General features: G+C 39.1%; 1 protein-coding gene across 2 annotated transcripts in view; it reads right to left on the reverse strand.

Moving 5' to 3' along the window:
* Positions 1 to 27,277, reverse strand: part of pdgfd (platelet derived growth factor d) — a 180,717-nt gene that overhangs the window by 151,983 nt on the left and 1,457 nt on the right. The window lies entirely within an intron of this gene.

Consider the following 27,277-nt stretch of genomic DNA (forward strand, 5'->3'; position numbering starts at 1 on the left):
TCATTATCGATTTGCGTGAAGTGAAAAGCTGGTCAAAGGTGTTTTGCATAATGCCATAGTGGTCAAAAATTGAATACTGGCAGCTCAATGCTGCTGAAGTTAGCAGCAATGGCTTAGAAAGGGGAAAAAGCTTGCCAAAAGTGACCTATAACTTGTGAAACTTCTAAGCATACTGTGGGAAGTGGAGACAGTCACTTCATCATCTGTCTTGTGAGTATAGCAATGGACTCTACTGAATTCAATGCTACGTTTCATGGTTAATATGGGTCTGGGATGGGAAGAGGGTTGAAACACAGCAGAAACTACTTTTTTGATGTAATACGTTTGTTATTCAGCTGGCACAGCACCTTCACCCAGTTGCTTCATACACTGTGCTTGAAGCTGAATCATGGAGACATGACCCTTAATGTCGAGGCATTGCAGTGCCGCACTGTATGGAGGAGTGTATGCTGTCTTCATCTGGAGGGCATGCCACCACCTACTATTTTCAGAGCTAAGAATCTGTGTTTTTTCCTGATGTTCCCAACACAGATGATGTCCAGCAAGAGTCATACACTCAGCCTCTGGTGAGATGTTGGTCATTGTGGCTGCCTTCCAGAGATGGCAGGGCACGTGAGGGCAAAAAGGTAGTGAGTAGATGTAGGCAATAAATTGATAGTGTGTATCAGGGACAATGGCAGTGGATTATGGGCATTAGGTTGGCATAGGTTGGGTATGAGGAATATGGGGGGGGAATGTTAGTGAGGGCTGGAGGAATGTTTTACACTTCTTCCCTTTCATTGCAGTTTGCCAAAACTGCTTGTTGAATTAAAACAAACTGGCTTAGGAAGCAGTCTGGATGAACACTGTAGTTCCACATGTTTTTATTTCAATGAGTGCGGGAGGTTTCAAACTACCCAAAACAGTCATATTTTCCTTATGGTCTTGGAATTGACTGTAGACCTCCATTAGTATCTCATCTCTGTCATTTAATGGCTGGGAATGTTACTCTTTGCCTCCATAGTTCTTAATTCTTTCAAATGTGAGGGTATCCATCCTTGAGTATACCTTGACTTTTCTTTTTGTTTTAGCATTGTGTCACGATCTTTCACCAGTCCCTATGCCTTTTACTCCCATCGCTCCTAAAAATATCATACTGCTGACTATCTAAAGTACAAAATGAGGAAACATCTATTTAGCGTTTTACTGAGTCAGAAACATTGTACTGTGCTCTCAGACAATTAATTACATTGAAGTGCTCTCATTGTTTCAGTGGACAGAATTCAATTTGAAGTTATTTTCAGTTTTCAGTTTGTATCCTGGCGGTGGAGGGGATTAAACTTGGGTTGAAAAATCTAAAACCATAGCTTTAATTTGGGCAGAGGAACGAATGTGGGACTGATGGTCATTTTCAGTCCCTAGCCTTATTTAAATAAACCAAGCTTAATTCCTGTCCTGACTTGCCCGGTTGGCATCAGGCCACTAAAAGAGGAGACTACAGCCAAGGACTTGTAGGAACAGTTCCAATAAGATAAGTGAATGGACAGGGAGGTACTGGTGTTATGGGTGGTAAGGGTAGATTTCTGATGGAATTATAGGAAACTGGATACTGGGGAGATTCCAAGATTCCTGTGGAGTGCCCCTGCACTTCCTGGCCCCTGGGGATAATAAAAATTAAGAAAAAACAAAATTAATAAACTGTTACAAGTCCACTTCCTCTGAACTTGCTGATCCTCAGCAGTGGGTTTCACTGATGAGTCTGACTAAACTCAGTTCAGATGGTTGAAGTGTGATTAGGCTCTAGTATAATCATCACATCCCAACTTTTTGAGTTCAGTGTGATCCTCATCAGAGCTTGGCCTCATCTGCTTAGCATAACTGTTACTTAAAAGTTAGCCCAAGATTTTAAAAAAAATGTAAACAGTATATCCCTGAGGAAGTTCCATACTGCCAATAGTGTAACTTGTCTGCTACCACCAACCACTGCCATTCCACACCACACCCTGTTTGCATAGAATATGGGTGATAAAATTGGAAATTAAGTCCTTATTGAACTTGTAAGTCAAAATGAAGCTTCCATTTACCCATTACGGCAATACAATTGAAAGTGGTCTCAAGGGCACAATCGTGTAGGGGCCTTAAACAACATGGACTATGGAGCAGAATGTGGTAGTATCAAACTTGCTGCATGTTTGAACTAAGTTCCAGGCTTCCAGATTCCCAGTCAAGGTTCTTGTAGGGTAGTGGTGAGTTACCTATTAGGGAAGATTATTGCTTATTAACAACCGTATTAACTGAAGATCTCATTAATATGCACCACCACCATGAGCAAACTAGGTGCTGAAATTTCTCAACAGGGATGTCAGAGCAGATACCAGGTAACTTCAGCTTGCCGCTTGCTCCAAATGTCTTGTATGTTGGATAGCAAGCATCAATGTGTCAGACATGTTCCATAGGCACTGATCATACTCCAACAATGTCCATGGACACTGGCAATAAAACCTTCTTGATGCATCTCCTATCCTCTTATAGTACGCTTAACGCACTTCAACGTTGCACCTCAGGGTTCAATGGCAATTATCATCGTAATGCTACCTTAAGAATACTTTGTGCTCAGGGATACGTGCCCACCTCATGAACTTGACCAGATGGTCTCTCCAGTCTGCTTGCTTGTTCTCTTAGTGCACACTCACTTTGACCCAACCTGGATGCTTACAGAATTCCTGCCTAGCTGTTTTCCCTTCCATGTGGCTACTTTCTCAACATATTTCAAAGGTTGAATTGAGTAAAAAAAAAGTCTCCTGAAGTCTGCTTTTTACTTTTCCCTTGAAATTGCTAACATTACAACTGCTTCTCCTAGGTCCTAGAGAATTGCTTGCAAAGTCTATGACCCACATTTCCCACAATTACAGTAGATCCATCCATTCACTTAACATTTGAACTTGGAGACCAGAAGGATTTAATCTGGCAGCTGCCAGTTGGGAACTCCACCACCTTATGATCTCTCTCCTGATTAACTCCAGAGCAGGAAGGTACATGGACATCCTGCCTGGCTACCAAGCTGAGGCCCTTAAATGGGAAATTAATGCATTACAAAGGATTGCAACATTCTGATCCATTGTGTGCAGGAAATTGGTCCACCTTCTCATCACCGGGAAGTCTCCCTCCTATAGTCTGGCAAATCAGAATGGAAGAAAACATAAAAACATTCACTTAAACACAAGGTTTAGTCATTGCTTTAATTATATCAGTACTTCAAAGACCCATTAGCCCAACAATGGGAAACATTCTTCAGGATAAAGACAGAATGCATTGCTTATATTTGACAGGCATTCTATTTTTCTACTCAGGGGTGTTGCCAGTTTGTTTTGTGAAAGGGAGAGGCCATACCTGAGTTCTTTAAATCAAGCCAAGTTTGGCTACATAGTGCAGTAACTCACACTGACCCCCATTCAGGTTGCTCAGATTGGACAGAGTGTAATTTGGCACACAAAACTGCAATATAGTTTTGTTTATTTTTTTACAAACTGTATTTATTTTGCACACATGTAAAGCCACACACACAACTCTTTCTTCATCTGGAATAGAAACTGGAGTTGTAGTATGTGTATGTATAAGGTGTACTGATTGGTGGTCCATTAGTAAAAGAATGAACAAAATCCATTTGTTCCTGGAAAGCTGTCATTTTCTTTAAGAAAGTTTGGTCAAGTTGTTATTGTCTGTCATGGTGAAACGGGGTATGCTTTGAGGCAGAAGTCTATTCTTTAGAAATCTACAATTTGCAAAACATGATGCCTCACATTGTGTTAAGAAAAGAAAACATTGTACTTCTATAGCATCATTTATAACATCAGGATGTTTAAAAGTACTTTATGTTCCATTAGGTACCTTTAAAATGTAATCATATATCAAACACAACCAATTTTTGCATGACAAGTTCTCACAACTAGCAATAAAGGAGATGCCCAGGTAATTTTTGTTTTGGAAGTGTCAGCTGATGAATAAATATTGTTCAAGTGTTCAGAGAACTGCCCCTGCCTTTGTTAAATACTACTGTGGAATCTTTGATATCTATTTGATGTTAAAACAAAGCCTTATGTTCTATCTGAAAGGCAGCACTTTCATTCATGCAGCATTCCCTCAGTATGGTACTAAAGTTCAGATGGAAATCTAATTGTTTTCTTTTCTGATTCATTCAAGAGATGTGAGCATCACTGATTCCAACTGAATGGTTAACTAGGGGCACTTCAGAAGGCAGTGAAAGAGTCAGTCTCATTGTTTTAGTTTTGGAATCACAACATACTAGGTAAGGAAGACAGATTATAAGTGAACCAGATGGACTTCTATGAAAATCTGATAGTTTTATGGACATCATTACTGATCCCAGTTTATTTTTATTTGCAAATTCATTTAATGAGGTCAAGTTAATTTCTCTACTGCTGTGAAATTTGAACTCATGTGGGATTTTTCCCAGACAAGAGGCAGCAGTTTGCATGGATACAGAGAGCTAAATCCCCTGAAGTTAACATTGGGTTAGGATCCAAAATCATTCCAACCTCTTCTGGCATTCTGTTGGGCAAATCTAAAAGTGAGCAGGGAACTCTTTGGACATTTTGAGTAAGTGATTCAAAACTATTTTTACCCTCAACTCTGGATTTCTCAACCAGGGCATCTGTTTTTTGACCTGCCAACAACTCACCAGTGTCCCTGAGGTAAGTGCACAACAGGAAGAGCTTTTTCAGTGAAACTGGCAAGCTGTGCAGGTTTTCATCAGTTGTATTGAAGAGCTCCAGTCACAGCTATTGAGACTCTTCAGAACAGTTCTCTCTGCGTGTGTTTTCACTGTTTAACAGGTAAGTGCCAACTTCGTGGTAGGCACTTTCAAGGCTTCCAGTCTAGCACTTTACTGACATTCAGCAATACTTCTCTGCTGAACGCTTTCACCTACAGCATGACACCAGCTTTTCCATCTTCTACCTCTGATGAAGAACAACAGCAGAAACAACATTGTCAATTACTCCAGCAACGGCAGCAGCAACTCTAACAACAGCACATTTTCCTTCTCCTCAGTCATATGTCCCTCCACTAGCCAAAGGGGATGGACACAGCTTGAAAGAGGGAAAATCTTCAATACAGAGTCCATAGGGAGCAAGTCAACTCCCTCAACATGTGAACACAAGTGCCTCAGGATGCTCAGGCAGATCAATGCTGACAAATGCAGCCTCCTATAACAATCTCTCTTCCTGTGGAGCAGGTGGGCTCACATTGTCAGTAGCCAATAAGGTGCCTGTCATTTCATCACTATCTCTGCCCCTTTCCAGATATGTGTTCTCTCTTTCTTTCCTCCTGCAAAGAGTCGAAACACAATTATGAGTATTTACAATAGCATATATGAAAAGAAGGAAAAGACAACAAGAGAAAGCAAGGTGGGTGACAGTGAGATATGGGTGTGAGCGGGCAATAGGCTGGATGTAAGTGTTCAGATGGGAATGTGAGGTACTTGAAAAGAATGGAAAGCGTGTTGACTTGATTAGCGCAGTGCAGGAAATGCTGGGTAAGTCAGACAATGAGGCCTGGCAGATCATCTGGTTATACGACTAAATTGTCATGCCCTCCTGAGGACCTAGATCCTCTTGGGTGCACTGTCTCTCCAATTGGATAAACCACACTCTGATAACTTTGCTGACCACTTCCATCAATGCCTGCTTATTTGGAAAAGTTGCCCTCTTTCTCTCATCCTTGATAAAGATCACTTCATTGCAGCCCTCTGTTCATTCAGCAGGAGTTCCAGCTAAGAGTGAAACATGTGGAGAGCAACCTATGCAGGTCTGAAGTTCATTCCTTGGTTTTTTTTCCCAGTCCAGGAATCAATGTATTGGTGAGCACTTATGACCCTTGTGATCCCTTTGACTGAATCCCTTCCTTTGAAGCAATAGGCACATTGTCCTGCCTGCCATCCTTGAATGGTGCAAAGTTAATACTGTGACTCTGAGAAGGAGATCACTTAAGTGTTTCCTTCACCATTTAGGTCTCAATTTTCAACATGTTTTGACAAGGATTGTGCACCAAAAATTATATTCAATATTTCAGGCCTCTGAATTGCTAGTCGAGTAACATATTTATTTTGCTACCTTTCCTCCTTGACCCTAAAGTCTGTAGTAATCTGTACAGCAGAATTGTTTTAGGGTGAAAATAAAACTGAACAAAACAATAGAAAATCTTGGACATGCACAACAAGTCACCGAGATCTGAGAGGAAAAGATAGCTTAGCCTCAAGGCACATATTCATTCTGCTGGAAAGTCATTTCTGAAACACTGATTTTTATTTAGTTATTGACAACACTATTGTCACTTCCAGCATTCTCCACTTGGACTCTGAGCAAGACTGAAATATGTTGTCTCATATTCAGCTTTGGCTTTGACCAAAGTCACTCTTTATTATGAGTGATAAAATGTTCCATTATGTGGTGTTAGAATCTCTCACTTTAACAAATGCCAATGAAAGACTTTTATGCTGAGTGCAAAATTTCAGAGCTGACAGCTATGCACACTTGGGTCATTATAACATTGCCATCTCATTGGTTCTATTAGTTAATTGTATGACCCATCATAATGATACATTTCAGTAAGTTGACTTTTAAGAGCAGGCCAGTAAATCCACATTTAAGACATCTGCTTGACAATTCTCATTGAAAATGTCAACATTTGATTTAAAATGTTAAGAGTCTTTAGTCAAATTGGTGATGAGTTTAACCTTGATTCTAAAATGAGAATTTTTAGAATTCAGTTATCTCCATAAATCAATGCTTAAATAAAAGCTGCATTGTCACCATTATACACAACATAATTCTGATGTGAGACTAAGCCATGAAAGCACAAAAGGTGCATTCATTGATCTTTAATGATTTTATTGCTCTCAGCCATGACAATGGTGGGACATCTCATTGTTTGTCATGATTCACTCGATATCTGCTGAAAACATGCACAAATGAATGTGGGCTCAGCTATAAGATTAAATAATTAAATAGCTCATCCAGACTCATTCATGAAAAGAGGGGCAGCAGAAGACCTTCCTGCCCAGACCCGCCCATCCCCATAACCTTACATTTACAATGGCTAACCTACACATCAGAGCCTATAGAAATTTACCCCAGCATGACTTATAACCTTTAAGTAGGGGAGGTATAAAGAGCGGGGATGTGATGTGGAACAGAACTGTATAACACCATAATTGACAATACTATCTTGTCATACTTGAACAAACTTATATTTTATAAGCTCTGAGTTGATGAACATAGCTACATTCTTATTTGCAGTTCTTTGTGAGCAAACAATACAGGAGATTATGGGTATCTAAAATTTTTAGATTGAGTGTAAGCAAGCTTTTTCATGATCTGTAATCAAAGTGCGCATGGAAACAAATGGAAAACAAATTTCTGTATGCATTCAGACAGTGGACAAGAATTATTTCAAAATTTTTATGAAACATCCTTTTCTTGTCATTAACTATTCAGATTCCAGGGGCTCAAACACATCCATTTCTAATATTGGGAGAAAACATTCCGTTTGTCGCAAGCAGCTTGGCAGAAAGCCTTGTGATGTTTCTGAATTTGTCTGTGAAAGGTGGGCTGAAACCAGTCCAAAAGGGATAGGCTTGTTGAACCAAATGACCCTTTCCTGTTTCTAAACTTTCCTGTCTCCCTATACAAGCATCACTGGAGAAAACAACCAGCAAATTGTGCGGATGACATCATTTTATAATAATGTCTGTTTTGAGAGTATAAGAAAAAGCTTGAGTGGTCAACAGAGTAAAGCACATGTTCATGAGAAAAGTGCTTGGATAATCTTAATGTAGTGTATGGTGGCATGGTGGCTAGCACAGCTGCCTCACTGTGTCACGGACCCGGGTGTGATTCCACCCTCCGGTGACTGTCTGTGGGGATTTTGCACACTCTCCTCGTGTTTGCATTAGTTTCCTCTGGGTGCTTGGGTTTCCTTCCACAGTCCAAAGATGTGTGGGTTAGCCATTGTAAATGTAGGGTTATGGGGATGGGGTGAGTCTGGGCAGGAAGGTCTTCAGAGGATCAGTGTAGACTTGATGGGCCAAATGGCCTATTTCCACACTGCAGGATTCTATGATTCTTATCCCGAGCACAAAATTGGCTCATGGTAGTTCATAAACTCACAATCTCATAAAGGATAATCAATAAAGGGAATTGGTCAGTATTTACTTGACAGAATGGCATATATATCTAAGTATGTCACTAATTTGATTACTGGAAGAGAGTTCAGAGGTTTTTGGCTGTGTTCCTGATTGGTGTTATTTCAGCACAAGGTAAAGCATGAAAACTGTAAAGCTGTTGTACACTTTGGTGATCAACAAAGAGTGACATTGTTGAAGTCTTAGCATTAAACCACCTGCAAAATTGTTTCTCACTGCTGAGGGTATCATTCTGCCACCATCGTGGCATGCATTTACTCCTCTAGTGCCCGCTCCACTGGTTACTGTTTTGATGAGGATTTTATGAGGTAGCATCTGAAGTATGCCCAAGTGAGAACACCATGATGTCAATCAGTGTTGATTGGAAAAATTAAAGTCAGCATGGCCATTCTGGGGCTGAAAACTCCATGCAGCTGAACATGTATTTAGTGACAGGAAAGAACCATGCTATTTTAAAAGGGATCAACTACTACTGTTAATTGCTGATTGCACCCTGCTGGTACTTGCTGGGTTTTTAGAAATATTGGTGGTTTTCAGTGTTGTTTTCTGATGGTGAAATTTACAAGAAGTGATGTGAAGAAACATGTTGGAGGATTAAATCCTGCCTTCAAGGATTCTACACTGACAACGTACTCCCAGAGAATGGGTGCAGTAACTTGCATTCCCTCTGGTTGGCAGGATAACAGGAAAAATGAGCAGAGGTGACATAAAGTAGAACAAATTGCTGGAAAGAGAGGGAGGAAGTCATATCTGCAGTGTTCAAGGAATAATTCTGCGACCTAAACGTTAGCATGGGACAATGAGTCAGATGCTCATAAAGAATGTCCTCACTGAAATACCCTATCTGTTGTAGCCACATCTGCAGTCTCAGAACAGGGCAGGAACAGCACTACCAGTGGCTGAGGAGGTGACAATGACAATGCATCTGATTTCTCTCAGGCTGAAGCTGGTGACCTTTGCAAAATCTCCCAATTCACCCTCTACTGTTGTGCTGAGGCTGTATAGGCAAAGAGGCTGTACATGCAAAGAGTGATGAACACATGCTGCTCTCTGTTTCCCTAAAGAATAAGGCACAGCATGTTGCTTTGAAGGGATGGCTGGCTTCATCCAGGCTGCAGCGTGGACAAACACTGCTCTTAGCATTGCATATTTACACTCCAAATGGGACTTAATTCACTCAGCATGCAGCTGGTGGCAGCTTGAATGTGGGGCATTATCCAGCTCAACTGTAGTATAACAGCAATCATCATGTCCTCCTTCTGCCATGGTCCATTGTGCTATCTGCATTTCAGACACAGCAACAAATGAGATGGCAGCTACTGGGCAGCAGTGATGTTGTGAGGCCATTGCAAAGCTACATTTACTTGGTGGGAAATGGCAATTTGACAGACTTTGTTCATTCACGCATGGTCATTGAATTTCACTACATTCAGTTCCTCAGTTAAATTCCTGCCACTGACTGCCATGGCTATCTGATGCAGTTCCATTTTGCAAAATTAGTCTGATGGGTCTCCCAGCGTCCTGGATATAGATGACATTTTTTGTACATTCCATCTGCTACACCGAGACCACCAGCACGGGCATGGAAAGTTGTTGAACTTGCTTACTGCCATGTTGTTACATCATTCTCATGTCCTTTCCAATCAAACACGTTGAAAGTGTTTTCCAGTACTTTCTTCAAGCAAAAGGTGCATTATCTTCAAGATTAAGTAGCGCAGGAAATTTTCAATTTATGCTAGTGTTTCATGATTTTATGTCTCTCCTCAGCATGCAGCCACTCAACAGTGCATTTAACATTAGCAGCACACCACAATCATTTAAAGGAACAGGCTGCATGCAGGTTTCCCCATGCCTGCATTAGTTGCAATAAACATAGGTTAATCAGAAATTGGGATCCCTATGTCCATTTTCAGCCGTTATCAAAATTTGTAGTATGCCTTCTTAACTGCAAATGGTATGTATAAAAGCAAAACCATAGTGAAGGAAGATTACACAGAAATAAACTTCAAGTTGAAGAGTACCATTATCTAAGGATTGGACCACACTTATGTCCAGATTAGAACATAAATTATTAATAATAATTATAATTAAAATTAATAGAGTCATAGAGTCATAGAGGTGTACAGCATGGAAACAGACCCTTCGGTTCAACTTGTCCATGCCGACCAGATATCCCACCCTAAACTAGTCCCACCTGCCAGCACCAGCCCAAATCCCTCCAAACCCTTCCTATTCATATACCCATCCAGACGCCTTTAAAATGTTGCAATTGTACTAGCCTCCACCACTTCCTCTGGCAGCTCATTCCATACATATACCACCCTCTATGTGAAAATGTTGCCCTTAAGTCTCTTTTATATCTTTTCCCTCTCACCCTAAACCTATGCCCTGTAGTTCTGGACTCCCCCACCCCAGGGAAGAGACTTTGTCTATTTATCCTATCCATGCCCCTCATGATTTTATAAACCCTTTGATTACAATATCTCATACAAAGTCAACTTTCTCAAGTATGCAAACAGTATCCAACTCTTTCACCATTAACTCATTGGATTTTTCTTTGCATTTGAGTTGGCATGTTATTTGTTCAAAAGTAGCCATGCATTTGTCATACTTTTTTCCAGTTACTTAAATATCAGTAAGACTGAATCGCCGCAGTCCCAACACAGACACTGTGCATTTTCCACTGATTTTGCAGCCTTCTTGCTCATTCAAGTTGAACCAGGAAGTTTGGAACCTGATTTAATCTCAAGCAGGACTTCCAAAATCATAACCTTTTCATCGTAAATAACTCCCACTTCCCTGGCACTGTTCCCACCCCTATCACTCACTACCTGTTGGCAAAACTCTCATCTCTGTCTTTTTTACTTTTTAACTTGCACTGTTCCAATACACCTTTTGTTGATCTTTCAACCACCACCTTTCAAGACTTCCGCTTGTGAATCGTCCTCTAGGTTATTGGTAGCACCATCACCATGTTCTGAAGATTGTGTGTTCACACCAAAGTCCCGAATCTCGAACATGTAATTTAGACCAAAACATACCATACTTCAGTGCTGTGAATGGAGATGCTACTTTCAGATGAGATATGAAACAATATTTATTTGCTCTCTCAAGCTTATAAAATTCAATATAAATTTAGACTATGGTTATTCTTTGAAAATGTGACTGAAATAAAACATTCAGGGGCATAAAGCAGAGATAGCACCTCAGATCATACTTACATTTATTTATATTTTAATACTGCTGATAATAGAATATAGGAGCAGCATCTACTTATAATAGTTGATGGTGCAGAAAAGTGTCAACGGGATAGTTTTGGTTTTGTACCTGCTGTGGTTTAACTCGGTATGAAGGGAACAATTTTTATTTATGTTTAAGTTTCAAATGTTCCTTTATGTGTTGCCTTTACATTTTCCAGTCATCTGTTCACCAAAGTGAACATTTCACTGACATTGAAGTGTCAATTTATCATCCAGCCTAAACGTATTTAATTATCATGCACAGTAACCTTTGATGTAGTTATCTTACAGTATTAAGAAGTCAACTCACTACTGCTGCATTGAAGCAAATATCAAACTGAAACAGATAGCTGCAGTATAATAGCAGCTCATTACATCAGTTACTGCAGTGCTTCAATCTACAGAAAATTACAGAAGGACTGCTTGTGAGCTTATATCTTATTGAGACATTTCATCAACAATTAGATACCACGAATTTTCTCTTCAGCATGAATATACTTATTCAGGAATCTATAATGCTCCACCTATGGTATTGTTATTTGATAAACTACAAATTGCATACTGTGCAACATGCTCACATAAGTTGTGTATTAGATTTTGTTGAAGCACATCCTGCAGTGGTTTGGCAGGCGTTTTCAACACATGGCAACAATCTGTAATCTCAAAATGAATTGGAACTCTGCCGAAACAGGCACGTGTTTGGTGTCAATGCAACGTGGTGAGGGTAAGTGATCCATTTTGCAACACTGGGTCATGTTTGTGTTTCTAATTTCCTGATTCATGGTGTTCTCAGGACTTATTCTTCAACATGTTTGTGAACAACAGTAGGGAGTGCAATAAGATGATAATAATTGGATTAGTAAAGCATGATTCAAGGTGATGCCATTTTATAAAGCTGCTCTGACAATCTAGACAAAGCAAATAGTTTTGAGAGGAATTAATATTTGTGAAGAATGCTTGCCAGCTATTGCCACTAACTTGATCCTGATAAAATATGCATTTAGTATATAGAGTTATTTAATAATTAAAAATATTCCATTCAGTTCTTGACTCGTTTGACCATGTCCACTTGTGCACTGTTGAATCTCTGGGATTGATTCATTTAAATAGAAAATGGTGAACAGCTGATAAAGATTCACCAGTCTTAGATCTAAATGGTGCGAGACCTTGTATTGCTGCAGGATTTAATTTTTTTTTTGAAATTGCTTTAACCTGTAATCTATAGAAAAGAAAGAAGAAGGAAGTCAAAATGCCTGTAGGTCATCATTGCGCAAACCTTCAACAGAGTATTGAAGTAGAGATTCTATGTTTCTATGATTCTATTTGTTTCAAGGGGCTCGAAGGAAAAGGGAGAGCTTAATAATATGTTTAAACAAGTACTAGGAAACTTCAATTCTGTTTAAATATTCCTTTGGAAACTTCTGAGGTCAGAGATGTTTCCATCCAGTGCCAATGGGTTTAGTGAGTCTTTCAGTTAAGATTCTCACTTGGGCCCCATTAGGAAAGTTGAGATTCACAAGATCCTTTGAATGGGAGAGTGAAGTGGAAACAGAAGCAGAAGCTGTTCAAACATATCAAAAGAATCAGGCAGAAAAAGTTTAAGAAACTATTTGTAACCGGCAGCATATAGATTGCAGTAATACAGATATGCAATAACGTATAACAACAGCAGAAACTGTACCTAAAGTAATAAATTAGTTGTGGTGCTCTGCAGGACCTTCTGAAGGTATTACATTAATATAAGTCTATTCTTTTGCTTCTTTGTCTTTCTGTCCAATTCCATTTAAAAAGTGTAAATGGATATGAGATTGGAATTGGCAGGCTGGGCATTTACACATCTCGAAAAAGTGGATGATATGGAATGGGGTTGTCACTATAGATGGAGATGGACTAATATCAATGTGGCCAGCATTGAAGTTCCTTCATTTCTAGAGATATCGTACAGGTTTTCAGATTAGTATATAGCAATGCTCACTCTCACACAATTAATTTTCACCTCTTCCCCAATTTAATCTTCCCTCAATCATTTTTACTCCTCAAAACAACTCATTCAGTATCCACTTTATAAACAGAACTCTCAAACCTAGAACAACAATTAGAAGCAATTGAACATGAACCTTCCAAAGTAAACAAAAATTACTTAAATAGGTATATAAAAATGATCCTCTTCATAAGTTTGTAAACTTTTCAAACTAACTAACATCATTTAAGTAGGTACTTGAAAACCATTTGCTCTGGCAGCATCAGTGGGGAAAAAAAACAGAATTAATGTTGAATTGAAAGAATGAATCATACTTGACTTGAACTGTTAACTCTGTTTCTGTCTCCTCAGTTGCTCTTAGACCTGCTGAGCTTCTCCACTATTCTGTGTTTGTTTCAGATTTCCTGTATCCACAGCATTTTGGTTTTATTTGAAAACCATTGTCCTCTTTAGAATCTGAAAATGTTGTTGATGCCATAAGCTCACATTGCTAGAACAGTAGAATAAGGGAATTCTGCATTTTTAAAACAAAATGCATTAGTATTTTGGAAGGCAGCCACACCATCACACCCCTATTCCCTGGTTTAATTGAATGTACAGACTTATGCTTGTTAAGGCAATCAAAAGGTCATTCGTCTATTAAAACTTTAAACAGCTAAATAAATGGCTGAGCTATTCTGCAACAAAGGAATGAAAGCACATCCATTTGTCAAAATTTTAAAACAAGCAAACTATTTTTCCAGGAATAAATAAGAGCAATGGAGACAATTGAAACAATTAATTCTGGACCACACACTAGACTAGTCTTTCAATATTGTGCAATGCAAAATAGTGATTTATTCATCAAATCATAAATTCTCATGCACTTGAAGACCTTTCTATTCTTTCCATGCTGTTCTTTCACTTGACAGCTGTCAGAAGTAACAAGCTGTACATTAATCTTTTCAATCAGTGCACTGTCATCACTTACCTTAGCTAACATAATATAACTCAGGCTACAGCATTTAAGGGCGGGATGGGAGTTAACATCATTTTTATTCACTTCCTATCATGAACGGTGCTGACAACATTCACATCACAGCACATAGGGTCTCCACCTCACTGCTTTTCCTGTGCCAGTGAAAATGGCAGCCATGGGAGTGAGGGCTGAACTTCTGGCTTCATGCCCAGCTGTCATTACCATTTCCTGCTTGATTCTATGCAGCTCCACTTTGGATCCTTAAATCCAGCCTCATGTTATTGAATCAAGGCTAATAACAAACCTGAAAATTTCTCGTATCCTCTGTTTCTTGTTTCCATGTTTTCCTGATCTATAATTTAAGCAGGTGAAAGAACAACAATCCCTCTTAACTGCTCTATTTGTTCAGTCAATACATTTAATCTAACTTTGAATCAATTTTGGCACATTGTTATCTAGCCATCATAGTGTTCCAAGCATTTCTAAAACAAGGAGAGAAAGCTTCAGTAAAGTTTGCTTAAAATGTTCAAGTGACATTAAAGTAGGTCAGATAAACATCTAAATTCCAAATTCTATCTTGTTTTTCTCTTTTAGATATTGAACAACCTGTTGTTCATTGCCAAAATTCAGCATTCTTTTACCTCAATTAAAATATCCCGAGGCTTCTGAAATCCTGTGCATTCTAGCACTCAGTCTGTGAGTCATTTTTTCCAGTTATTCTTTCAAAAAGAAACAAAATATCTTTTGCTGTAACATACTGAAATACATGGGTGTAATAACTATATTTCTATTTTCTTAAACATGCCTTGAAATTATGTCAAACAGGGTGTGGTTCATTTGAAAGCTATCAACAGCTGTCACAGTTGTATCCACAATTGTATCCTTAAATATCAAATTGTGTATTTTTTGTTATGATCTCATTGAAAGTTGGGCGAGATCGGCTAGAAACAGCATAGACATTCAGGTGGAGAAGTCTCTTGCTCTTTCAGGTATTTCCCCTACTTCCACCTGATTCTACTGATTATGTCTTGCCCCAATCTCGTGCTAATGTTATTGTAGATGCAAGGAACAGATTGCAGGACCATTTCAATTTTGTCAGGCCGTCTTGACAACAGACCATTTGGGAGTCCAGCACTGGAGTCAAACCTGTGAAAGTACAGCGTGAAACTAGAGTGTCTAGATATTAATAATTGTTTCCCTGTAGCACTAATTGCAGAGAGGATAGATCTGCATTTGGTCATAATACTGATATTTGCAGGGCAACCGCTCATCGATTTCAGTGGGAACTTTAAAATAATCGTTCAATTGTAATTTTCAGTACAGAATGGGGATGGCCATTTTGCAAAGCCAGCTCCAAACCTGGGAAATAAGAAGAAATTCTGCTGAAGAGGGGCAAAGGCAAGGGCTGAATTCTATCAGAAATTAGCTGTGTCAAATTTGGGATTTGGAGATGCCGGTGTTGGACTGGGGTGTAAAAAGTTAAAAATCACACAACATCAGGTTATAGTCCAACAGGTTTAATTGGAAGCACTAGCTTTTGGAGCACTGCCCCTTCAGCCACCTGATGAAAGAGCAGCTCTCCGATAGCTAGTACGTCCAATTAAACCTGTTGGACTCTAACCTTGTGTTGCGTGATTTTCAAATTTGAGAGAGTTTCACGAAGGGTTTCTCCCCATAGGTCCAATCGGATTTTCCTCATGCCCCCTTCCCAACTGGTTCCATTACCTATGCACCATACTCCTATGGTACCAGCACACATTTTATTCTCCCACTCACCATGCAGAGAAATACTGGCCACTGTGGGACCTCTTGGTATGGCACTGATGCCATCTTAACACCCAGTCAAGTGTTGTCCATCCGCAGTTGCCCTGCATCGTCTCTCTCAATTGCCCCAGACATGTCAAACATGGAGATATTGACACCCAATTTTGGCGACTATGATGTGAAAGGAAGGGCTATGAGTGGCTGTTGCTCATGGGGAGGGGGGGGAGAGTGTGCCTTGAGAGTTTGGTGCTTAGTGTCCATCATCACATTCTGGAAGACTAAACAGTGAGCTGGAGTCTCCAGGTTATCGCTCTGACTTTCGTGCCAGGAATTGTCACTATCTGGTTTCTATGTGGGGGCTAGTAATGAGGATGTTAATGCATGCAAATAGCCCTCTCACTAGTCACTACAGAGATTCTTGTCTTGCCATTCATCACTTGGTTGGAAAATGGAATGTTTTGTTCTTGATGTCAGGAATTTCCTTACTGCCCATTTCCTACAATTCTCCCAACTTTCCCGCCAATGCCCATCTCATTCATTGACTGAAAAGGTCTTTGCCCCAGGTGTTATCTTCAGATAAGCGAGGTCAGAAAGTTGAAGAATTGGGTTGGGAATACCAAAATAATTCAGACCCAAGAGTAAAGTCATCCAATATGTATTTATTGTAAATTCTTGTCTTTTATATTTTTTAAAATTAAAAAAAACTAAATTGATAGCAATTTGGTCAGCAGAGAAGTAGAACTTATTGGAGCATGGATGCTTTTTCATCATGCTACTCAAGTACTGAAAACAAGACTATTATTATGATGATGGGAGAATATGAGCATACTGAATATCTGTATAGGCAATTTTAGTTTTAAACATATTCAGGAAATTATATTGAAAAGAGATGAAAGACAAATGCAACAAATATGGCAAAAGTAATTAAAGTTCTGGCATGGATTGCGTGTTCAGGTGTAAGTTTTTTGATATATTATTAAAGAGATAAATAGTTGACTGAATCTTGCAGGGTTAGTGAATGCAATGTTTTATTTGAAAGGTAAAATCCAAAATCTATCATTTAGTCAGAATGTAATTTAAATAAATTTAAATTCCGTTTGGCTGCCTTATTAAAATATATTAAGTACAAAATATAATTGTTCAAATTTATTTTGCAAAAGATACTTCTTTTCCTACCACCACTCAGCCTGAGGAAAATAGCCTGATCAATTTAAAAGGAAAGCAAGATCCGCCAAAATTATTCAAACTTCCATCAGAGCATTACCAAGCACAATAAGGCAACTTAAGCCATAAAGCTTCAGCTTTTTTCACTGTCAGAAGTGATTCTTTTTATTATTGAATATTGACTTAAGAGTCTAAAGGTCATATCCAACAGGGGACAAGAATATATGTTTTCACAATATACAATGTGTGACAATAATAGCGTTGATGTTATGGGACAAATGTAAACATTTTGCACACTGGTGCTGGAGTGATATTGCTGCACTCTCTATCATTTGCTTTGGGAGACCATGTACTGCCAGATACCTTTCCATCAACTACCTCTAGACCAATGTCAGAAAGTAATGCCAGCTGGCTCACAACTTCAAGTTGACTCAAGTCTTTTCTAGTCCAAGTAAAGTATTCTCCACCCTGGTAAGAAAAAAAGTAATCAGCTGTTTAACAAGTGCTTGGGTGTCTGTTGTTAGGTCAAGATAATCTCTGAACCTTTGTTGCAATCAAAGCAACACATCAAGATGACCTTCTAAGGGGCAACTAGAGATGTACAATAAATGCTGTCCCAGCCAGCAATACCCACATCCCACAAATGGGAAAAAAAAGATATCCATCCTTCCGGTAGTATTTACTCGAAGTGGAAGGTTAGATTCCGTCAGTGACATTTTGGTCAGCATCCCATTTTTAAAAGTTTATTCATAGGATGACGGTGTTGTGGGCAGGGCATGGTGAACTGCTTTCTTTGATCATGCAGTCTATTTGATATGGGTTGACCCACAATGCCATTAGGAAGGGAGTTGTAGTATTTTGAACCAGAATCAATGAAGGAACAGTGATATAATTCCAAGTCAGGATGGTGAGTGGCTTGGATGGGAACCTGAAAATGGTGGCATTCCCATGTATCTCCTTCTAGATGGTAGTGGTTGTGGATTTGGAAGGTGCTATCCAAGGAGCCTTGGGTCTGCGGTGCATCTTGCAGACAGAACACACTGCTGCTACTAAACGTTGGTGGAGACACTGGCTGAATGTTTGTGATTGTGCTGCCAATCAAGTGAGCTACTTTGTCTTGGATAGTGTAGGAGCTGCACACCATCCATGGAAGTAGGGAATGTTTCACTTCTGAATTGCACCTTGCAAATGGTGGACAGATATGGGGGAATTGGAAGATGTAGGATTCCTAGCCTCAGACCTGCTGTTGCAGTGATGGTAATTATGTAGTTAGTCCAATTCAGTTTTTGGTTAATAGTAACTCCCCATGAAGTTGATTTAACACAGGAGGGCCTGCATCCACTTCAGTGTGGCCAGCATTTAATTGAACTGAACATTGTGCTTGCAAGCACTAACATAAAGTAGACGTGTGTGTGGTACATATGGGTTTTTTGGTATGTGACCAGTCAAGGACATAGAAAAGAATATTTATCATGCTTATAGCTTTCCTAAAATCATACATATACATATTTCTCATGGATAAATTATTTTGATGGTTTGTTATTATACTCATTGGAATATGTATTAATTGTATATTGAAAGTGCTATGAAACTTTGATAGAATGTTATAATAATGTCAGGCTTACCGAAATCCAGGAATATGCAGTGAAATAATAACAGCTGATTATGGCTTTCTTGGTGTATTTATTTGGCTTGCAATTTGAATAATTTTTTTTATGATAGAATATGGGTGTATTTAAAAGGGTCAAGGGAATGTTTAGAGTAACATGGCAACAGAAAAATTAGTAACAAAGTAATTTATGAGGCATGCTATTAAATTTAACATCTGAGGTCTCAAGTTTAAAAGTTTTCATTGCAATGAGTGCATCAATAGAATGACATTGGATGTTTTCCATGCTCAATATAATGTTTACTTTATTCTGCAACAAATAGTTCTCATGCTCCAGTTAGGGACCAGTGGGTGTGGAGCAGAAAACACGGCCAGCAACACTCAAGTTTTGCTCAAACTTTGAATTAAACTCCAATTGCTATGACAGAGTTGCATGTGGAAACATCAATTTTCTTCTACAATAAAATATTCTGCTTAAATTTATTAAAAGTGTCCAATAGGTTTAAGTAATTTTTAAATCAACTTTGGTACCACATTGGAAACATTTTACAGTAATGATAATGGAACATGAACATCCTTTTGTTGAGCGTAGAAATATTATCCAGACTGTATAGTGGTGATTCTGTAGTTAGGAATTCTTCCATCCAATGCCCTATAAAATTGTAACTGATACTAATCTACACAAAGAATATTAAAGACTGCCACTGTCTATTACACTTTGTAAAGACTAGAAAAAAATATTTTATGCATCAAACCATCACTTGATTTTAAAAATCGGCATTTATATGAATTATTCTGGCATGATTCAAAAGCAAAACACTTCTTCCTGAGTTATCTGAATGATATGTGAGCATGGCCCAAGAAAGTTGACTGAGTTTCAGTTTTACCAATTCATTGGACTGAATTTTCTGTGGTACTGATCAATGTGGACAACGTGTCAATTACATATTAGTTGAAGAACAGAGTTCCTTATTCCTTTGTGCATATGACATTGATTTTAAACAGGAGATTGTGTGAGTGAAAGTATAGAGGATCAGGAAGTTATGATATCTACAGACAGATTAATTGAATGGGAAAATCTGCTGGTTTGAAGCTCAATGTGAGGAAGTGTGAAGTCATCCAATTTGATCCAAGTAAAAAGCCAAATAAAAATATATTCTTAATATTGAGAGGTGAGAAACTGTGGAGGAACAAAATGTTTGTGTGCAGGTCCAAATGTACTAAAAAAAAGGTTTTTAGATTAGATTCCCTACAGTATGGAAACAGGCCCTTTGGCCCAACAGGTCCACACCAACCCGCTGAACAGGAACCCACCCGACCCATTCCCCCATCCCATATTTAGCTCTGACTAATGCACCAAACACTATGGTCAATTTAGTATGGCCAATTCACCTTACCTGCACGTCTTTTGGATTGTGGGAGGAAACTGGAGCACCCGGAGGAAACCCGCACAGATACAGAAAGAATGTGCAAATTCCACGGAGACAGTTGGCTGAGGAGGAATTGAACCCGGGTCCCTGGCGCTGTGAGGCAGCAGTGCTAACCACTGAGCCAACATGCCGCCTGACATTTAAAGTTTTGCTTTTTCCACAAGCAGACTGGAAGACATTTGCAAAGAAGTGATGCTTCAGTTGTAAAGAGCATTGGTCAAAGCCTATCTGGTGTACTGAATTCAATTTTGGGTAACATGCATCAGGTTGGTGTCAGCTTCTGAATTCAGTTAGATCATTGTTAACCAATATAGCTGTGTTAACACTATTTACCTGGCTTGCATCCATATTTGATACCCATAACTTCAAAACAATCAAGCACTTTCTGTGTTGAATATCTCAATTGACCTGGCATGCAGCTGTAATTCAAATTCAGTAAAATGGCACAGAAGTGTAAAGGATTATATTACAAGGGCAGATTACGTAAACATGACTTGAATTCCATTTCCAGGGTTGCAGAGCAACCCAGTTATATAATCTTACAAAATATTGTAAATATGAACTGATCTACTATGAATGCAGAACATGGGGTGCAAAGGAGATGTTTGTTGATGGCTAGTCATCTCAGCCCCGGGCTATAGCCACAGGACATCCTAGAGTTGGGTCATAGTCCCAACCATCTTTATCCGCCTTCGCGCAGACTTACCCTCCATCATAAAGGTCTGACATGGAGCTGTTCAATAATGATTTCACAATGTTCAATACCATTCTTAAAGCAATCTTTATGGAATGAGATTTGATAAACATTCAGACTTGGGCTGATAAGTGGGAAGCAATGTTCTTATGCACAAGCTTCAGGCAAATACCATCTCCAAAAATAAGAATCTAATCATCTCTCCTTGATATTGATGGTTTTGCCATGGCTAAATCCCCCAATATCAACAATCTGGCAGTTATCCTTGACCCAAAATCTGAACTGGACTGGACTGGCTATATAACTCCTTAATGGCCTTAAGAACAGGTCAGACTTTGAGAATTCTGTTGTGGGTAATCCACTCCTTGTGTGCCCAAACCCTGTCCACCATCTTGAAGGCTGAAGTCAGGAGTATGATGGTATACTCTCCATTTGCCTAGAAAAATCCAGCTACAGCAACTCATATTCTTGGATGCCATCAAGGGTAAAGCAGCCCCAGACTGGCATCCTATCCACTACATTAAACATTCACTTTCGCCACCACTGACACACAGCAGCAAGATGCATTGCATCAAATCACTAATTCTCTCTTGACAGCACTTTTCAAATCCATGGTCACTACCAGCTATAAAAGGACAAAGGTAGCAGATGCATGGAAGTCCCTTCCCATCCAAACACCATCCTGATTTGGAATATCGCTGTTGAATCATGGTAGCAAGGTCAAATTCCTGAAACTCCCTTCCTAACAACATTGTGGACATACCTACATCACTGACTGTAGTGATACAAGAAGGAAGCTTGCCAGCTTTTTCTCAAAGGCTTTTGAAGATGCATTTCAGATTATGGCCAATCCAATGACACCTACTTCTCATGAAAGAATATGCTTTTTAAAAAAGTCTTGAAGAGAGAGCTAGACTATTCTGGATTTTTTAAAAAAGAAACATTTTCACAAACACTCATGAAAATTTGTGATTCTATCCAAGATCAATTAAGATCTCCAATACAGACGTCACTAAACATTATTGACAAATGGTGTCAAAAGTGGTGAAAGGCAGGTAAATGGAATTTACAGGGGTACAGATGACCCATGGCATACATTAATGTGGAAACAGATTCCTAATTCTGAGTACATGCCTTTATCAGTGAAAGAAACATATGCATAATTACACTTGCATTTCTCTAAGATACTGTACCATTCAATTGAATCTTACAGTCATTTGAATAGGTAATACAGAGTTTGAGTACTGTTGTATAAAGACAAATTTGTCAAAGTTTTTTGACTTGCAGCCATTAAGACAATAGGCAAGAAATACCAAAACAAAGGGAAAATATTTAAACTGTATGAGAGGAATATGTTATTTGGCAGACAAATGGATTGACAGATGTTGCCATGGAAATGCACCAGTTAATGATGACTAACAGTCAACTGCTAAACCAGATATGTTATTCTGATTGCTTAAACTATTGTCCTGTTAAGTGAGCCAGAGAATGGGTGTCACATGTCATTGAGTTGAAACAGGCACAGTTCATGCACATGTTCTGTCTGCCAGGAACAGGGCCCTTTGTATGATTATTTGTAACTTCCACTAACTCGTGTACCACATTGCAAGTCACACTAACAATCTTAAATTGGTTGTCATTGTAATTCTTTCTTTATTTGGGATTATTTAGCAAGAATCACATCGAATGTTGGGCACGTGTTGTGAGTTTTACATGTTCAGCTTCGTGGTATTGTCAGTACCTAACTTGTTGCAAACAGCCAAAGAGATACGCTGTTTATGAATGATCCACTAGAGTATGGTGTACTGTATGATTCTATATATGAGCTACATATCCAACATCACATCATCACTGAAATTTACATAACATAATTACTCATTTGTAATTATAGGCAAAACATATTTCTGACTTGATAGCAGCTTTTCAGGACCAAAAGTGATGTCCATAGTTTGTTCATGAACCTATCTGATGTACAGCAATAAGTTACCTCATCACAGTAGCCAGTATGCCACAGAATGGCTTTGATATGTTCTATTTCAGCATTATGTTTGCATGGTGAACAATTAGCACAGGACCTACTTATAAGGTTGTCAATATGGCCAATCTTATTCCCACATAAATTCCAACATACATATTGCCCAGTGAAGGTAGTTTTGTGGTAGACCATAGTAGAGAACCCCAGCCATCAAGGCAAGGGAGCTTATTTGATTGTTCTATGTCAAAGGTGAATTTGAGTGTAGGATGGAACCCACTAAGACATGTAAAGAAATGTTTACAAGCAGCTGCAGATTCAAAGGTAGTAATCAAGTATTGTCGTATGTAAATTTATTGCCGATGTGATGTTAGGTATGTAGCCAAACATACCAAGGTTTGCTGTGTCATTTCAAACAGCATATCTTGTTGATTGTCTGCAATAACCAAATTATTGACTCTATCAACTAGTCTGTATGTGTAAAATTCACAATAAAGTGCCTAAATTAGATGTAATCTGTAGCTGGACAACACTTACTACAGAATCCTGACTCTGCAACAATGATATTGAAAATCAATTTGAGATTGTTAGTGCAACTTGCAATGTGACAAGTTACTGGATACTACAAATATTAAGAAATGGTCCTTTCTTTGCATGCAGAAAGAAAACTTACTGCACATATGTGGTACTCATTCTCTGGTTAATTTCTGAGGTAAGTGCCATGAACAATCAAAGTCAATCTGCTTCAATTAAAAATTAAACAAAGCTTGGCAGTTCACTGTCAGTTATCGTTGACTGTTACATTCTCCATGACAACATCTCTGCCATTCAGAGTTTACTTATCAGGAGAAAGAGAGGACTGCTGATACTGGAGACTCAGAGTCAGAGTCGAAAAATGTTGCGCTGGAAAAGCACAGCATGTCAGGCAGCAACCGAGGAGCAGGACAGTCAATGTTTTGGGCATAAACCCGACATCAGACTTTACTTATCAATCAATCAATTAATCAATCAGCACTTTCCTCCTATACAGTATAATTTTTGTTCTCCCTTTCGCAAATTATCCTGATGAATGCAAGATGAAAAGCTATTAAAACATTGCCATTATCATCAATACTAAAATGTATCTTTCTGAAATGGCTTAATATTTGGAGGGTAATAGCTGAACATATGAGGATATGGGGGAGCTGCTGGCAGTTTGTGAGGAAACTGCTTGCAGTAATCTTTTTGGCAGTAATTTTTGGCTTTGTTGGCACTGTGGGCACTTGGATGGCACGATGGCTTAGTGGTAGCACTGCTGTCTGACAGCACCAGGGACCTGGGTTTGATTCCACCTTTGTGTTACTATCTGTGTGGAACTTGCACAGTCCCCCTGTGTCTGCATGGATTTCCTCCAGGTGCCACAGTTTCTCTCACAGTCCAAAGATGATAACTGCCACTTCTGGTTAGGATTAGCCATGCTAAATTGCCCATAGTGTCCAGGGGGGTGCAAGCTATGTGGGTTTGCCATGGGAAATACAGGGATATGGCGGGGTGTGGGGGATGATAGCGAGGGCGTCTGGGAGCATGCTCTGTGGAGGGTTGGTGTGGACTTGATGGACCAAATGGTCAGCTTCCACACCATAGAAATTCTATTTTTTCCAATTCACTAAATGTTAATTGTGTGAACACAGAAAAAAACTCACATTTTTAAAAAGTTTTCCCACATTTCTAGCCTTCTCCTTACATTATGTGTACAATGCATTGGTACTCTAACAAATGTGCCCCAACAACTACCGTGGTCTAGCTTAATGCACATTTGGCTGCTGGTCCAGCAATACGTAAATTTTAGTATCTTCATCGTTTGTTTTGTATTCCTCTGAAACCTGGGCATTTAATTTCCCAGTAACCTCCTCTAGCCCTATAATCTTCCAAAATAGCTACACATCTCTGAGTCTGACCTCTAATACATTCTAGATTTTCTTTTCTCCACTATAGACAATAGTGCCTTCAGCTGGCTCAGTCCTCAGCTTGTCAATTCCCTCCTTCAAACTCTCTACCTCATATTTTTCCATCTTCCTTAAAGAAGAATCTTCCTTCAAAATCCATGTTTTTCACAAAACATTTATCCCTAATATTGGCTGAAGAGGTTTGGTGTTAAATTTGATGATCCTCAAGTGCCTTAGGATGATGTGATCTGTTAGAGGTGTTCTATAAAATCAATAGAAGCCAAGAAAACTAAGACTGTGTAACACGTCACATAGCATCTGTGGTGATAAACAAGAGTTAATCTTAGAAGTTTGTGACCGTGAAATGTTAACTTGGTTTCTCTCCACAACATATTTCCAGCAGTTTTCTGTTACTACTGCAGAAACTGGACATCTGAACTATGTTGCTTTTTTATTGTGTAAATGCAAGTTGTTGTGGCAAGCAGCCAAATTTCACTCCGACACAGGTTCAATCTTTCACATTACTTATTTCCCAATCTCTCCTGTGAGACAGGGTACAGCAGTGGTAGTGGGCAGTGCTAAGTAAAATGAAATGTATACTCCTCACTGAACTGCTCTCATACTTTTTTGAGCAGTTGCCCAAAAGCAGCATTAGTGTAGGGTTTAGGAACAGAATTCCATTCCTGTTTTGACAAATTCAGGAGATGTGTGGCAAAGGAAGGAAATTAGTAAAGCAAAATAATTAGAAGAAATAAAGTCATCTGTTTATTTGCCTGGATTTTTTTTCTTCCTTTACAATTTTTAACTACAATTAGTTGCATTTTACGACAGCTTTTCTTAAAGATTTTCTTCCAACACATTGAAAAGTAGGTCCAGTAACTAAAAGCTATTGATATGGAGACTCAGAAGGTTACCAGCAAACTTATTTGCTCTCATTGAATTGCAAAATTAATTCTAAACCACTAAATAGGGCATGATTTTCTTCTAGTGAGTAATTCCCAATTATCTCACAAAAATTCTCAATTTAAATGAAGGCACTTAAGTTAAAAATTACTTTGATAGCAGGTGGTACAATTTAGGATATGTTGTTTAAATGGAAGGCACAGCTCGACTTTAACTAATCATAGATTAATAAAGAATGTTTTTAATGTTGGAATTCAATTTACAAGCATTTGAATAAATAAGATTAAATTCATTTAAACAAATTGGTGACGACAGCTGTGAATCAACTCAAAATGGTAATATTTGTAACAAATATCCTTTATAATTATCTTTCTGCATTGGGAAAAATGAAACATTTTTGACCATATAAGCAACTAACTAAGCGATGTCTGATGTTTATGGCAACGGCACTAAGATTTTAGTTACCGGACCAATGACTACATAGCACTGCAAGATTTCAGAACAGGATCTTCAGACATGAAAATTTCACCCACGGTCTGAAGTTAAATTCTTCCCTTGTTTTGAATCATAGAATTTTACAGTACTGGAGGCCATTCAACCCATCATGTCAGTATGGTCACACAAAAGAGCTACCCAGCTAGTCCCACTCTCCAGCCCTATTTCTGTAGCCCTCTAATTTTATCCATTTCAAATATATATCCAGCTCTCTTTTGAAGCCTCCGATGGAATCTGCCTCCATCAGTCTCCCAGGCAGTGCATTCAAATGCTGACAACTCTCTGAACAGAGGTTTCTCCTCATCTTACTTCTCGCCTCCTTTGCTGACAATCTTGAATTTCTGGAAGGCATTTATTTTCTTTCTTCATTTCCCTTTCCTTTCCATCACCCTCATTCAGCACATCCTGTAGGCATTAAGGTTAGGACAGGAATTTCCTGCGCCACAAATGCTTATTTGTAAACTTTTTTTTTCAAAACAGAAGAAGTGCAAGCAGCTTGAGAAAACTGCTTGCAGCAAGGTCTGGGAAAGGCGCTTGGCAAATGCAGCAGCTCCGAGGCAGAATGCGGAAAGGGGTCCGCAGCATCCTGACGTCTCAATCCGCATGACGTCACAAAAGGCTGGAGCCCCGCCCCCTCCCCAGTCGATTTCCAACCGGGGCAAATGGAAGGACAGCGGAGCGCGGCGCCTTTAAGACAGATTGGCGCAGTTTATTGCACTCTTTGCAAATGAGAGTATGGCCTTGAAGGAGACAGATCCTCCCTCTCTCGCTGTAATTTGTACAATGGTACTGATGAGGTCATGCTTTGCTCCTTCCAAATCTGACAGCCGAGTAATGTGTGTTCCCGCAGAATAATAAATCCTGCTGCCTCCAATAAAGCTGACACATTCTTCTGGCTGCTGGAAGACAGCGTGCTCTGAAACCAGAGTCCTGCACAGTGGAC

Source organism: Chiloscyllium plagiosum, unplaced genomic scaffold (genome assembly GCF_037043375.1).
Source record: "Chiloscyllium plagiosum isolate Xiang-an unplaced genomic scaffold, Cpla_swu_hap1 HiC_scaffold_6, whole genome shotgun sequence".
In the NCBI taxonomy this organism is placed as follows: domain Eukaryota; kingdom Metazoa; phylum Chordata; class Chondrichthyes; order Orectolobiformes; family Hemiscylliidae; genus Chiloscyllium; species Chiloscyllium plagiosum.